General features: G+C 39.9%; 1 pseudogene; it reads right to left on the bottom strand.

Annotated features, from left to right (window-relative positions):
* Positions 1-2,145: 2,145 nt before the first annotated feature.
* LOC128125634 (vomeronasal type-1 receptor 4-like) lies at positions 2,146-3,094 on the bottom strand (annotated as a pseudogene).
* Positions 3,095-15,292: the final 12,198 nt, after the last annotated feature.

The raw sequence follows: 15,292 nt of genomic DNA, 5'->3' as shown, positions 1-15,292 counted from the left end.
GAGTAGACCTAACCCCATCTCCAGAGCCTGCTTCTCAGTGAGCTCACTGAGCACCTGAGAGTATACACACAAAAGACTTTAGATCTTCTGTAATATTGCAGACTGATGATGATGACTCTTTCTAGATGACCAGTGATTATAGAAGGAACCAGCTGTGTGTGATGTACATGTGTATTATTCTGGACAGAAGATTTACATTCTGAGAATGGCAGACTGGACCCTGCTGTGGGATGTTCTGTATGGCAAATGTGTTGCTGATTAGTCAATAAATAAAACACTGATTGGCCATTGGCTAGGCAGGAAGTGTAGGCGGGACAAGGAGGAGAATAAAGCTGGGAAGTGGAAGGCTGAGTCAGAGAGACACTGCCAGCCGCCACGATGACTAGCAACATGTGAAGATGCCGGTAAGCCACGAGCCATGTGGCAAGGTATAGATTTATAGAAATGGATTAATTTAAGCTGTAAGAACAGTTAGCAAGAAGCCTGCCATGGCCATACAGTTTGTAACCAATATAAGTCTCTGTGTTTACTTGGTCGGGTCTGAGCAGCTGTGGGACTGGCAGGTGAGAGAGATTTGTCCTGACTGTGGGCCAGGCAGGAAAACTCTAGCTACAGGACCCTATACGCCTGAGAATATCTAATTTCCTCATGCTTCATCAAAAGTAAGTTTACAAACACACACACACACACACACACACACACACACCCCTATATATAATCACTATGTAGCCAACAAATGAATTGACACCCTGCAGTGCATATTACCTTCAGATTTGGACTTTGGTACGGAAATGTGCTCTTCCTTGTCTGTTCATGGTTGCTGCTGCTGAGAGAATCCTACAGCAGTGTATGGCATATTGGAGGGGAGATAGATTTATCGTATCATCTTATATATTCTGTGAAGTGCTCCACAGTTATCCTAAACAGAAGATGAGTATTTTGTGGCCTAACCTCTATTCCTAAGCAAATAATCACCATTATTAAAAACCAAAATATTAGAAATTATAAACTGTGCCTATTATGGGCAACAGAGTATACCATCAGGACAAAAGTAAAAGAAACAGGGAAAAAACAAATGAGTCTATTAGGAAACTAGGAGTTTTGTTTTGAATTTCAATGATGAAAGCAAAATCTCATGGGATGAATCCTAGAAATGAAGCTTCTAGAGTTTTAGGATATTTGTCCATCCAGCAAAATTTCTTTAGGGAGAGACAAAGAATGTTGACCTGGATATGTGAGTAGCAATCTATCATTGCACAATATTTTCCCTATCCAACATGCCAGCATTTAAGATAAACATAAGTGCAAAAGGACACAAAAAGGAGCAGGGAATATTTATCTTGTTTGGGTGACTTATGTGGGTCTAGACTCTAGGGCAAGCACACATCTCCATTTTCAACTGTAAAATTCATGTCTGCCAATTAAAAATTATATGCCAATACATATGGATTATTAGCCTAATCTATATGAGATAACATTTCCATAAACTGTCCAAACAACAAATATAAACATCTTTGGACAAATGACTGGTAAAGAAAAATGAGCAAGAATATGAATATAGAGGCTGGAGAGATGGCTTAGAGGTTAAGAGCACTGATTGCTCTTTCAGAAGTCCGGAGTTCAATTCCCAGCAATCACATGGTGGCTCACAACCATCTATAATGAGGTCTGGTGCCCTCTTCTGGTGAGCAGACATACATGCAAATGGGATACTGCACACACAAGTAAAGAAATTTTTTTAAAAAAAGATGTGGATATATAGGATGCAGTATGGATAACATGTGATCTAATACAGTATATGAAGATATTGATTTCCTAAGGCTGTTGTGAATTATTTATATGATGACAGAGTTTTTTTTCATTTTACTTTCTCTCATTTATTTGTTATCTTCTTTCTTAGGGTGCATATAGGGAGCTGTGAGACTGGGTCTCCTTATCACAAGTTGGCCTGATCTCACTGTACAGCCTGACATGCCATTGATTACATTGCAATCCTCCTGGCTCAGTCTCTCCAGTGCTGGGATAAGTTCAGTGAGTCAACATGTCTGGTTTATGAGGAAGAATTTTCAAACAACTTTTACTTTATAGAGTGTATACAGTTGTTAGTAAAGCTGTCTTCTATGTTTGTCATGTTGACTGTGGTTTTCAGCATTTGAAGAGCATAGACCAGGGATCCTTAGGATCCCTAAAGATCAAAAGGAAGGGAGAAATAATGGGGAAGCCTGCAGTCAAAACTTCACCTATGTGCCTCAACCAGATGCAAGAGTCCATTAAAAAAGTGTGAAAGATTACACAAATAAAATTTAGGAGGTACAAGCCAACAAATGTGACCACCACCATCAGGAGGGTGTGGGCTGCTCTGGTCTCAGCATGGCCTCTGTGGTTCTGATTGGGAATGAGGATGTGCTGTGTTCGCTGGTGATGTCTATAGAGGAGAATCACCATGGAGACACTGGTCCAGACCATGATGCTGATGAATGTGGCATCATGGGCAAAACGTAAGATGGCCATGCCTACAGTGAATCCAGATGTGGAGCAGACCCACTTGCTTATATTGTTAGTGTCATTGCCTGTGCTCTGTGGACCACTGACTTTGATTGGAATGTAGACATTATTTAAGACACTGAACAACCAACAACAGTAACAGGAATACCTCAGGACATTAGGGGCTCTTCCTCAGAGCATCAGCCTACCCCAGTGACCAGGAACAAGAGTGACAAATTGATGGATGCTCAAGACACAGATGGAGCACATGTTTGTGCTTCGAGCCACCATGCGAATGAAGAACTCAATTTTGCATTTCAGGTTAGTTGGAGGACTCCTTGGAACAAAAACTTATCATCATGTTTGGAAATGCAGTAATGAGGAGAAGGAAGACATTGGCCACAGCCAAGTTGGTGACAATGACCTGTGTGTACCTCAGTGGAGAGCCAGTAAAGATGGGAGAGAAACTGTGGAAAAACAGAAGAGTGTTGGCCAGAGTCCCAATCCCAACCTGGGAAAGCAGGAGCATCTGGAGAGCCAATTCCTCAGTGGTTTTGAGAGCTTTACTCTGAGAGGACATGGACATGACTTCTGTGCAGACTGTAGTGATGACCAGGAGGAACACTGCTGTCTTCAATACACTTCTCAATATTTGAGCATAATGAATGATTTGAGTCTATACTTCTTCTATATAGGGAGACACTATTGTATCACAGACCAGAAGCTTGTCCAGGAGATCACTGCATAGACAACTCAGACTATTATTTTGTACTTCATGTACTTTCCCTCACCTCATGATAGAAAGGTATTAGTGATACAACTGTATCATTCTTGGTCAACATGACATCTATTGTAACACAGTATGGCATAAAAACACATGAACTCTGAACACTGGAACACATTTTTTTATCTTTCAAATGAAACATCTTCCCTCAATGATAAAATTTGTTAAGAAATGTAAATTGGAGGTTGGAGAGACAGATGTTCAGAAGATTCATGCTCAAATCCAGCACCAACATGATCATTCACATCTATCTGTAACATCAGTTCTCCAAATTGAATGTTCTCTCATGGCTTTTGTGGCACTGCACAAATATGGTGCCAGACATACAGGCAACTAAAACTCTATATACATAAAGTAAAATTACTATATCTTAAAAAGGATAAATTTATAAATTTATAATTCATAAAATCATGCAAGTAAATTAAGTAGCAAAAAACAATCAGCTTTTGAGATGATTTTATACAGATCATCAATGTGATAGAATACAAAATATTTCAATAAAGTAACCAGTTCTCTGATCTCAAATATGAATCTCAATTTATATAAATATATCCTTATAAACATAAGCAACTGCAAAATTTCTATGAGGAAACTCCTTCAGAGGGCAAATACCTTATATGAGGAGATTGGATACAAGACTAACTCAAAAAATCAGTAGCCCTCCTATATACAAATGACAAATGAGAAAGAAATCAAGGAAACAACACCCTTCACAATAGCCACAAATAATATAAAATGTCTTGGTGTAGCTCTAACCAAGCAAGTGAAAGACCTATATGACAAGAACTTCAAGTGTTTGAAGAAAGAAATTGGAGAAGATATCAGAAGATAGAAAGATCTCACATGCTCATGGATTGGTAGGATTAACATAGTAAAAGGCCTTCCTACCAAAACCAATCTGCAGATTCAATGCAATCTCCATTAAAATTCCAACACAAATACTCAACTGCATATGGAAAAACCAGAAAATCCAAGATATCTAAAAGAATCCTGTACAATGAAAGAACTTCAATAGGTATAAAGATTCCAGAGCTGAAGGTGTACTACAGAATAATAGTAATAAAAACCACATGTTACTGGATAAAAACAGAAAGATATGGAATCAAAGACCCATACAGAAGTCCATACACTTGTAGACACCTAACATTTGACAAAGAAGTCAAATTACACAGTGGAAAAATGAAACATCTTCAAAACTGATGCTGATCCAACTGGATGTAGGCATGTAGAAGATTGCAAATAGATCCATATCTATCACCCTGTACAAAACTCAAGTCCAAGTGGATCAAAGACCTCAACATAAATCCAGCCACACTGAATCTGATAGAAGAGAAAGTTGGGAACAGCCTTGAACAGATTGGCACAGGAGACCACTTCCAGAATATAATACCAATAGTGCAGACACTAAGATAAGCAATTAATAAATGGGACCCCATGAAACTGAAAAGCTTCTGTAAGGCAAAGGACTCTGAAACTAGTACAAAACATCAGCCTTCAGAATGGGAAAGATCCTCACCAACCCCACAACTCACAGATAGCTGATTTCTAAAATATATAAAGAACTCAATTTCCACATATATATGGAAAAATCCCCTGGGACAAAAGTATTTCATTTATTCATAATTTTGTGTGTCTTACCTATTTTAATGATGAAGCAGAAACTGGAGATGCAGCTGGGCCATCGTCAGCTTCCCTCAGGCACACTCAAAATGTGGTGATACACCATCACAGTTAAACCTTTTGCAAAGACCAATTCTTTTGAAACTCTTGTCTTTGAATCATGGCTTTGAAAGCTCTTATTTAATCTGCAGCTGACTTCATATAATATTTTCCAGAGGAACAGTCAGTCTCCATCCATCAGCTAAAAACCAGCCATCAAAACTTGATCTAGATATCAAGTTCAAAGTCATTTTCAACTAAGTGTTAAGCTGTGAAACAGACATTTCCTTGGGATGAAGAAATCATTAACATCATTAGGTAAAAAAGATAAAAAAAGCAACTATCCTAACCATTAATGTTGACTTCAGAAGGGTTATAGTAGGGAAAAGTGAATGATAAGCAAAAATCTACAGTTGCAAGAATCCCACCCGTCCAGCCACAGCAAGGATAGAGATGGTCACAGAGATGAAGGCCAGCTCCTGAACACTTACTAAAGAAAAAAGGATCTTATTTATTCTCCATTTTAAGATCTTCTCTTCTCTGAGACAGTTCCAAGAAATGCTTACCTCTCCAGTATTTTCCGTGGTTCATTGTGCAGATGACTGAATGAACAAAGGGTACCAGTGCTCATAAAAAGGATTGTTTACTAGACTAACATCCTCAGAGAGTGCATTACTTTGTCATCTGTGATGTCAGTGAAAGTGTTTGCATGGAGACTACCTCCAATGAAGGAAAAAACCATTGGTCCTCAGGGCAAATCACAGTTTTTACCTTGTTAATGATGATGTTTTTTACTTTGTTGGATGTTAAGGAAGAGCTGTCAGAAGTTAGAAAAAGTTTCCCATGTATCCTTTGAGAGCATCTAAGTTTTGAATTCGTGTTGTCATCAGGTGTGGAGAGGTGCACTCCAGTGTAGATCAAGGGATTTGTTGAATGTATTCCCAGTGGAGTATATGGTACAGTACAGATTCACACGTTCAAAAACTGCTGGGATGAAGTCCTTCAAGAAGACCATTAAAATTTAATCAGGTGAACCAACAAGTGTTGGGAAAGAGCCATGAACTTGAGGTAAGCCAGAACAGAGATGAGTCACACAGTGGCAGACAGCCCCATAGTGGGGAGTGGGGCTTGAAGAAATACTAAAGAATAAAAACCATTATGGCAATCATGCTTAGAGCAGAGAAAGAAGGAAGGGTAATTCAGAGCAGTATGGCTGTGTTCTGTAAGAGCCTTGCTGGGATGTGGGAATATAGGAAAGAAAAGTAAAATAATCTATCAAAGTTAAATTTTTTTTACAAATCTCTTCTTCAGCAAGGCTAAAGGCACACCCATCTTTTAGGGGTGGTCTTTCCTCTTGGGGCATAATCTCCTGGCCAGGTGATTGGCCCATGTGATGTGAATATTGAATCTCTAGTCAATCCAGACATTCTATTGTGTTGGATACAATAAGTTTTTCTTTAATTAACTTCTCTGTCACTCTAATTTTTTGTACAACAATTATTCCTGGTCAATATTCCAGGAATTATGAAACATCTAACTAGACCAAAGATACAAAGTAAAAGACAATGACTTGTGTGGGGGTCCTCTCCCTCTGGACCTGTTGGCCACCAGATCGAGAAGGGAAAGGGGCAGATGGGGAAACAGAAATCTTTGGTGACCCATGAGCAGGAATGCAGATAGCTCTTTAGGATACAGATTTCAGTGAATAAGTTCAATTTTATTCCAGAGTATAAGGAATGTATAGAATTGGGAGCTTAGGGACAAACCCTAATTTGCATTAAATGGCACACCCCTATCACAAGGCTTAGTATGTGGCAGTAGGGTCCTATAGCAGAGCTCCTAGTACAAGTCTTCTTAGTGGGGATCTGTGCCAAGGACTATTTTAAAGATGAATCAGGCATTTGGTTTCAGAGACAGCTTTTGGATTAGGTCTGTTTTCCAGGCCTCAGGACATTCTACAAATAAGGTTAGGTAGAAAGCAAGAAGTTCTGCTAGAGGGAGGTGGTTCCATTTTGCCCAACTTATAGAAAAAGCTGCTAGGCTTATGGCAGTCTGCGACCTTGACCAGTCAGCTATGACTTCCAACATCTTCCTGTTTTTTAGTTATTAATGAAGAGGCATTGGCGTCCAACGTGGTGGCAAGAGTTTCCACCTAAAAACTGCTAAAAACTGAAAAAAAAAAAGATTCTAAAACGGAGCTAAAAACAGCTTCCTAATTGTCTCTCTCAAATGAGCGGCAGCTGCCCGTTTGAGCTACTGGTGGGTTCCTAGCGTGCGTGCATGCTCGACCTACAGTATGGTGGGAATGAGGCCTCTGCAAGTGGCACATTAAGCTGTGTGGTGGATTTAGCCTTTGCTAGTACAAAACAAAACAAAAAAAAACCAGGTTTCTGGGCTACATGCTGCTTTGATAGAAGCATAGACCCACTATTTCTGAGAGTTGATGGCTCCCAGAGCTGGCGGAAAACGTATCACCACCATGTTGGGAAGCTGAAGTGGGTGGAGCCAGCAGCGCCAGTGCCGTTTCAGGCTTAGAAGGCTGCAGTTCAAAGCAATAGGTTCAAGCTAATATAAAAAAATAAACCACGTAAAGATGGCTACCACACAGAGAATCTGGATTATGTTCTCTTTGATATTCGTAACTAAAGAAAAACATTTGATTACAAAAGCTATTGAGTTATGCCAAAATGTATATTTTAAAGCTACCTTGACTTCAAAATTTGGATGTAAGGATATGTTGCTTTGGAAAGGAGGCTCTGCTTTTGTTTCCACAGAAAGCCAGAGGCTATGGATTTGTTCCAGATTAAGACACATCAGGTTTGACCAGCCAAGACCACCTGAAAGGTCTCCGATGACACCATGGCCCAGATGATCCAACATCCAGAACTGTTTCAAGGCAACTGGCTCAGACGATACACCCTCATGGACTACTCCATAATCCTAAAATATTCTTTGTGTCCCCATAAGATACAGCGCCCCCCTCCAGCAGGAAGTAGTAAGAGAAGCTATGCCCAAATTCCCAAATATACCAAGCTGACTTTGGAGATATGTAAAGGTTAAAACCTTCCTTTTTAAGAAAAGAAAAGGGGAAGTGCTGTGGGATGGTCTGTATGTCAAATGTGTTGCTGATTGGTCAATGAATAAATCACTGATTGGTCAGTGGCCAGGCAGGAAGTATAGGCGGGACTAACAGAGAGGAGAATTGAGAGAACAGGAAGCTCGGGAGGGAGACACTGCCAGCCGCCATCAGGACAAGGAAGATGTAAAGTACTGGTAAGCCACAAGCCACGTGGCAAGGTATAGATTAATGGAAATGGATTAATTTAAGCTGTAAGAACAGTTAGCAAGAAGCCTGCCACGGCCATACAGTTTGTAACCAATATAAGTCTCTGTGTTTATTTGGTTGGGTCTGAATGGCTGTGGGACTGGCGGGTGTCAGAGATTTGTCTTGACTGTGGGCCAGGCAGGAAAACTCTAGCTACAAGGCATCACTGTAAACCTTGAGGAATCTGTCGCCTGTGTCAGAAGAGTCCAGGGTCTGGTAGTGAAACATGACCTGACTGTGGTGATTTTAGCAATGGTACCAAAGTCAATAAATAAGGCAGGGGGCAAGCATCCAAATAAAACAGTATAATCAGAGGACTGACAGAGGGTGGGAGCCAAGAAAATAAGGGGGTATGGAACTAGCATATTTGCTCTATGGCTGGAATTTTTAGAGCAGGTCTTTGTGGAGTATTTTGAGGGTGGTATCATTAATTTTAACAACATCCAATTTGTTTACATAGAAGCCACATTCTTCCCCGAATACCAAGCAAGTCTCCCCATGTTCAGCAGTTATTATGTCTAGTGTTTTTCTATTATTACCCCGGCAGGACGGTTCATCTGTCTTTGGCATGACTGGAGGCTCTCAGTTGTAGATGTCATTGGCTGATTAAGTCTGTGTCTGAAGTCTCCTGCCAGAGGATGTGTCTGGGTGATGGCAGTTGTTGTAGCCCCGGAAGATCCAAGGGAGATGACAAGTCCTATTTCTACCAGTACAGGAAGGACTGTCTCTCATCTTTGGTTAACAGCAGTGTTTCTTCCTCCTCCTCAGATAGATATTCCTGTGGAATAACCACAACAGGGCCACAATACCGTGACTTGGGTGTGTCTATTCAGAATGTCTTACTGAATCTATATTATACACACCCTATGGCTCTACCAGCATTTCTCTGTTCCTTCCAATACATTTTATCTCTTTATTCAAGTCTTCTTTTATTTTAATTACTCCAAAAGTCCAATAGTGCTACCCAGAGGTTTATGGATTTGGGGTCATGCACTATGGCATGGGGACACTGCCAGGTCTTATCTCACAAAGAAAAATGACTCTACATCCCCACCATCTTCTTAAACTTGTGTTGGGACATCCCTTCTCCCTTGTCTGTCCATGCTGGAATTTTGAGCTGGTTGGTCACTCTTGGGGGTTTTTCCGCTGGTAACAACAGTACCTGTGAGTTGACGATTCTGTAAGACACTCCCATAGATAGTGTTGCCTCTATTGCCCCAGTGGTCACATCTTGAGAGGTCATCAAAATTATAGCAAGCAGAGTCCAGTACTTGGTGAGACAATCCATAAGGACTTCTTCAAACTTATGTTCTTCAGACAGCCTGGGGTAGTAACTAGAAGAGAGTGAAGTCAGCATCTGGAATATGGTTCTTGATCTTCTTCAGAAATCCACATTTCTTGGAGCCTCCCAGGAACTCTCACTGATTCAGTGGCAGGTCATAGGTCTGTGACCCATTTTCCTATGTTATCACTCCCCTCCAAAGTCCTGCTGCAATCTCTCAGGGTATCTATAGGTTGTCATATGACCGATACATAAATTTCCACTTTAGTGTTTACTGTCTAGTTTACCAAGATAAGAGGCCATGTGAATTACTGTTCTTAGTACCAACCAATCTGTGACCTTTACCGTGAGGTCAAAGACTGTGAACTCCCTAGCCAAGTGGAATTTCCTCAGCTATCACAATTCACTCAGTGGAGATTCATAGGGGAAATTTCTTTAAAAGATGAAAATAGAACTACTGTGTGGTCTGAAAACTGACAGCCTAAGTTATATTCTCAGATTTACTTTGTACAAGCAGAAATTGACCACACAAGTTGTCCGCTGACATTCACACCTATACCATTTCACATGTGCACATGTGTACATACAATAATCCATGTCACATAAAATTTCAAAACCCTGTGTCTAAGGGTATCAGTGCTGTGACAAGACACCATGACCAAGGATCCCAATTAAAGGGAGTGGCTAACTGAGCTAATGAATTCAGAGTGTTTGAGACCATGATGGTAGAATAGAGGAATGATGGCAGGAAAAGCTGAGAGTTCACATCTTGATACTCAAGAAGTGGGAAGAAAATGAACTTGGGATGGTGAGAGGCATTTAAAGTTTAAAGAAACTTTATACTTTAACCTTGGCCCCGGTGATAAACCTCCACCAAAAAGAACACACATCTTAATCCTTTCCAAATCGCAACCACCTGGAAAGCTAGTATTAAAATGGAGGAGCCTTATGGTGCACCTTATCCAAACCACAACAGCATGGAAGTGAGACAGTGAGAAAGTACATCTGTTCCCTGAGACAGAGCCTGCCAGCACCCAACTGGACTAAGAGGCCCACTAGCGCCATTTGGACTAAGAGCTGCTCCCTGAGACAAAGAGTCCATCAGCGTCTACTAGACCAAGAGCTCCCACTGGATCAAGAGTATCAATCAGACCAAGTGAGACTCCCCTCAGACACAGACACCGCTTGCACCAAGTGGAGAAAGAGATGTGTAGACACCAGTGCAAAAATACAGTCAACAACATAAAAACCAATATGGCTCCATCAGAACCTACAACAGCAAGACCTGAACCTCCCAACACAGAAGAAACAGAAGATATCTATTGGTGAAATTATTTAGGCAACTCCACGTAGTTAAAAGGGAGGTTTATTTTGTGGGGTAACTCACAAGTGGAGGGATAGGTAACAGGGTCTGGGAAAGGTGTAGCGCAGTCTGGCGGTGTTCTCTGGAGAACTCTGCTTGGACTACCTCCAGTGTCCAGGGACAAGGAACCAAGAAGGCTGGCACATCTGGATCTCAGGTCTTCAGGGTCCTCTCTCAGCCCCGTCTTGTAGGTGTGACAGTTACTGAAGCCTCAATGGGGGTTGAAATTTCTAGATCAAAGCTGGAATGGCTACAAACTACAGATATCTACCATAAAAATGACTTAAGAAGATATTAGAGATCTTAAAAGAGGAAATGAAAAATTCCCTTAAAGAAATTCAGGAAAAGTCAAACAAAAAATGGGAAGCAATCAGTAAACCCCTTGAAAACCAAGAGAAAGCAATTAAACAAGTGAGGGAAATAGCTCAAGATCTCAAAACTGAAATGGAGACAATAAAGAAGACACAAACTGAGGGAATGCTGGAAGTGGAAAATCTGAGTAAATGAACAGAAACTAAAGATGCAAGTATAACCAACAGAATGCAAGAGATTAAATAGCGGATCTCTGGTGTTGAAGATACAGTAGAGGAAATAGATTCATGAGTTAAAGAAAACACTATAGCCAACAAAGTCATGACCCATAATGTCCAGGAAATTGGGGACACCATGAAGGAGCAAACCTAAGAATAATAGGGATAGAAGAAGGAGAAGAATACCAACTCAGAAAATATATTCAACAAAATTATAGAAGAAAACTTTTCCAACCTAAAGAAGGAAATGCCTATAAAAATACAAGGTTACAGAACACCAAATAGACTGGATTCAAAAAAGTCCCCTCACCACATAATAATCAAACCACTAAACATACAGAATAAAGAAAAAATATTAAGAGCTGCAAAGGAAAAAGCTAAGTAACATATAAAGGCAGACCCATAAGAATAACACCTGACTTCTCAATGGAGACTCTAAAAGCCAGAAGGTTCTGGACAGACGTCATACAGATACTAACAGACCATGGATGCCAACCTAGACTATTATACCTAGCAAAACACTCTATCAACATAGACAAAGTAAACAAAGTATTCCATGATAAAACCAGATTTAAACAATATCTCTCCACAAATCCAGCCCTACAGAAATCACTTGAAGGAAAAATCCAACCTAAGGAAGTTAGGTACACCCATGAAGACACAGGCAATAGATAGTCCCACACCAACAAATACACAAAGAAGGGAAACATATAACACTACCACCAAAAAAAAAATAGGAATTAACAATCACTGGTCATTAATATTCATCAATATCAATGGTCTCAAATCACCTATAAAAAGACACAGGCTAACAGAATGGATACAAAAACAAGATTCATCCTGTATCTGCTGCATACAAGAAACACACCTCAACTTCAAAGACAGACACTACCTCAGAATAAAAGGCTGGGAATAGACTTTCCAATCGCATGGATTTAAGAAGCAAGTTGATGTAGCTATCCTAATATCTAATAAAATAGACTTCAAACTAAAATCAATCGAAACAGATCGGGAAGGACATTAGATATTATCACAGTGAAAATCTGACAAGATGAAGTCTCAATTCTGAATATTTATGCCCCAAATAAAAGGGCACCTACATTTGTGAAAGAAACATTACTAAAGCTTAAATAGCACATCAAACTCCATACACTAGTAGTGGGAGACTTCAACACCCAACTCTCACCAATGGACAGGTGTGCCAGACAGAAACTTAACAGAGAAATAAGGGAACTAACAGACATTATGACTACAAAGGACTTACTAGATATCTACAGAATATTCCACCCTAACACAAAAGAATATACCTTCTTTTCAGCACCCTATGGAACCTTCTCCAAAATCGACCACATGCATGGTCACAAAGCAAATGTCAACAGATACAAAAAAAAAACCTAAAATAACCTCCTGTATCATGTCGGATCACCATGGCTTAAAGTTAGATTTCAACAACAACAAAAATTACATGAAGCCTACAATCTCATGGAAACTAAATAATGCCAAATTAAATCACCAATGGGTCAAGGAAGAAATAAAGAAATTAAAGATTTCCTAGAATTCAATGAAAATGAATGTACAACATACCCAAACTTATGGGACACCATGAAAGCAGTGCTAAGAGGAAAATTCATAGCTCTAAATGCCCACATAAAGAAGTTGGAGAAATCTCACACTAGTGATTTAACAGCACAACTGAAAGCTCTAGAAAAAGAAGAAGCAAACTCACCCAGGAGAAACAGGGGCCAGGAAATAATCAAATTGAGGGCTGAAATCAATAAAATAGAAACAAAGAGAACAATACAAAGAATCAATGAAACAAAGAGTTGGTTCTTTGAGAAAATCAACAAGATAGATAAGCCCTTATCCAAATTAACCCAAGAGAGAGAAGAGAGAGAGAGAGAGAGAGAGAGAGAGAGAGAGAGAGAGAGAGAGAGAGAGAGAATCCAAATTAATAAAATCAGAAATGAAAATGGAGACATAACAACAGACAATGAGGAAATCCAGAGAATCATCAGGTCATACTTCAGCACATTTATTTTCATTGATCTCTAGGAAGTCTTTAATTTCTTTCAAGCCGAGAATTGGCAGCTTGGGATTGGGTAGAAAGGGCAAGGTGATTTTTTGAAACTATTGGTCTAGACTTTGAGTGCGAAACCACAACCCCCTGAACAGGATTATCTGGACTGCTCAGCAGGATTATCTTGATATCTCCAAGGGCCATAAACCACAGACAGGATCTTGTTAAGCTTTCCTTTCCTGTATAAATAGCAGACAGGTTGTATGCAGGAGTATCTGGATCCTGTTAGGCTTTGCTGTATAAACAGCAAACAGGATGTCTGCAGGAGGATACTGCTCTGTATCCGTTCCAGTTATCATGGCATATTCCTGAGCCTGTAAAGTTAAGTCTAGGCCTTCCCAGTGGGGGATGGTGGTAGTCTGACCTTTCTGCAGACTGGCCTGAAACTGGGACTGCAATGGGTGGTGGTGTTGGGGTACAGGGTTGTGCCTCTGGGCCCAAAGTCTGGGGGCTAAGGTGTTCAGGTATGAGGATAAAGACTCACCTCTTAGTCCAATCAGGTACTGGCAGGCTCTGTCGCTTAGTCCAATAAGGAGCTATCGGGCTCTGTCTCAGGGAACAGTTACAGTCTCGAAGACAGGTGTTACCTTTTAAGATGTAGTACTTGTAGAATTCCAAGAAATTACCTGATCTCTGGGAAGGCACTATCTTTTAAGAACTACAGTTCCCAGAATTCCAGGATATTACCTGGTCTATGGACAGGGATAATTTTGAAGAACTATAATTCCCAGAATTCCAGGAAGTTTCCTGTTTTCTGGGCAGGCACTCTCATTTAAGAACTATTTTAATTAATGAATCAACCTATTGATACATTAAGTTTTTTTATGTCAATGGGCATTACAGGTAGCTACTTTGTCTCTTATGTCAGGGAGGTTTCTATTGTCTCAACCTAGCAGCTGTTAGAGGGACAGGGAGGATGCCTTCCATAGCTGCTCTCAGCTGAACTGAACACAGCTTGTCAGAGTCCAGAGCTTAGTAGTTTGTTATTTGTAGGTGGTATTTGAGTGGTGATTGTCAGCCACATGGAAATCTGTTGAGATACAGGCTGGTAAGAAATTAAAATTCAGGAGCTTAAGGTAAAATCTTACATTTAGAACCCTTATTGCTTGATGTGTTGACAGGTAGGTCCAAGCCTTACGACTTTGATTTCTTGAAGGTTATATGAATTTTAGTTTGCCAACAGCGATAAACGTTTTCGATGGCTCAGCATTGCCATTGTATTGAAATCCACACTGTAGAAAAGGCAGTGAGTGGGCCGTAGTAAAACAGCTGGAAGAGATTTACAACTTGGGGTCATAGCAGGGGCTATGGCTTTGGGTGAAAAAGCATGAACATTTTTTCCTATGTCCAGAGAATCCAATATAGATTGGACAGAGAAGTCTTGAATCCAATGAGAAGTACTTTTAAATCTATATTTAGAGAACGCTTAAAGGAAACTGAAAATCTTGAGCTTTTGACTAACAATAAATAGTCAGTGCTCTACCAGCTTATCAGAACTTGGCTGACAATGTTAAAACTCTGGACTTTAGAGTCTTAGTACAATAATAGCATAGCAAGAGAAATCGGAAACATTTTTATACACCTTAGGCCATTTTTATGTCTTTATACATTGTATCCATCTAAGTACCTTATAAATAGCAGTTTTTTTTTGTTTTTTTTTTAGATTCTCACAATCCAGGATTGATGTCTTTAGGCCTCTGTAGTTTGTATTCATATAACTTAATAACTTGCAATTAACAACTTGTATTTACATATTTAAATATTTAAATACTTAAGTTGCCCTTTTAT

The sequence above is a fragment of the Peromyscus californicus genome, unplaced genomic scaffold (genome assembly GCF_007827085.1).
Source record: "Peromyscus californicus insignis strain IS unplaced genomic scaffold, ASM782708v3 Scaffold_4__1_contigs__length_199733344, whole genome shotgun sequence".
NCBI lineage: Eukaryota > Metazoa > Chordata > Mammalia > Rodentia > Cricetidae > Peromyscus > Peromyscus californicus.
This window is presented reverse-complemented; position numbering and strand designations above follow the sequence as displayed.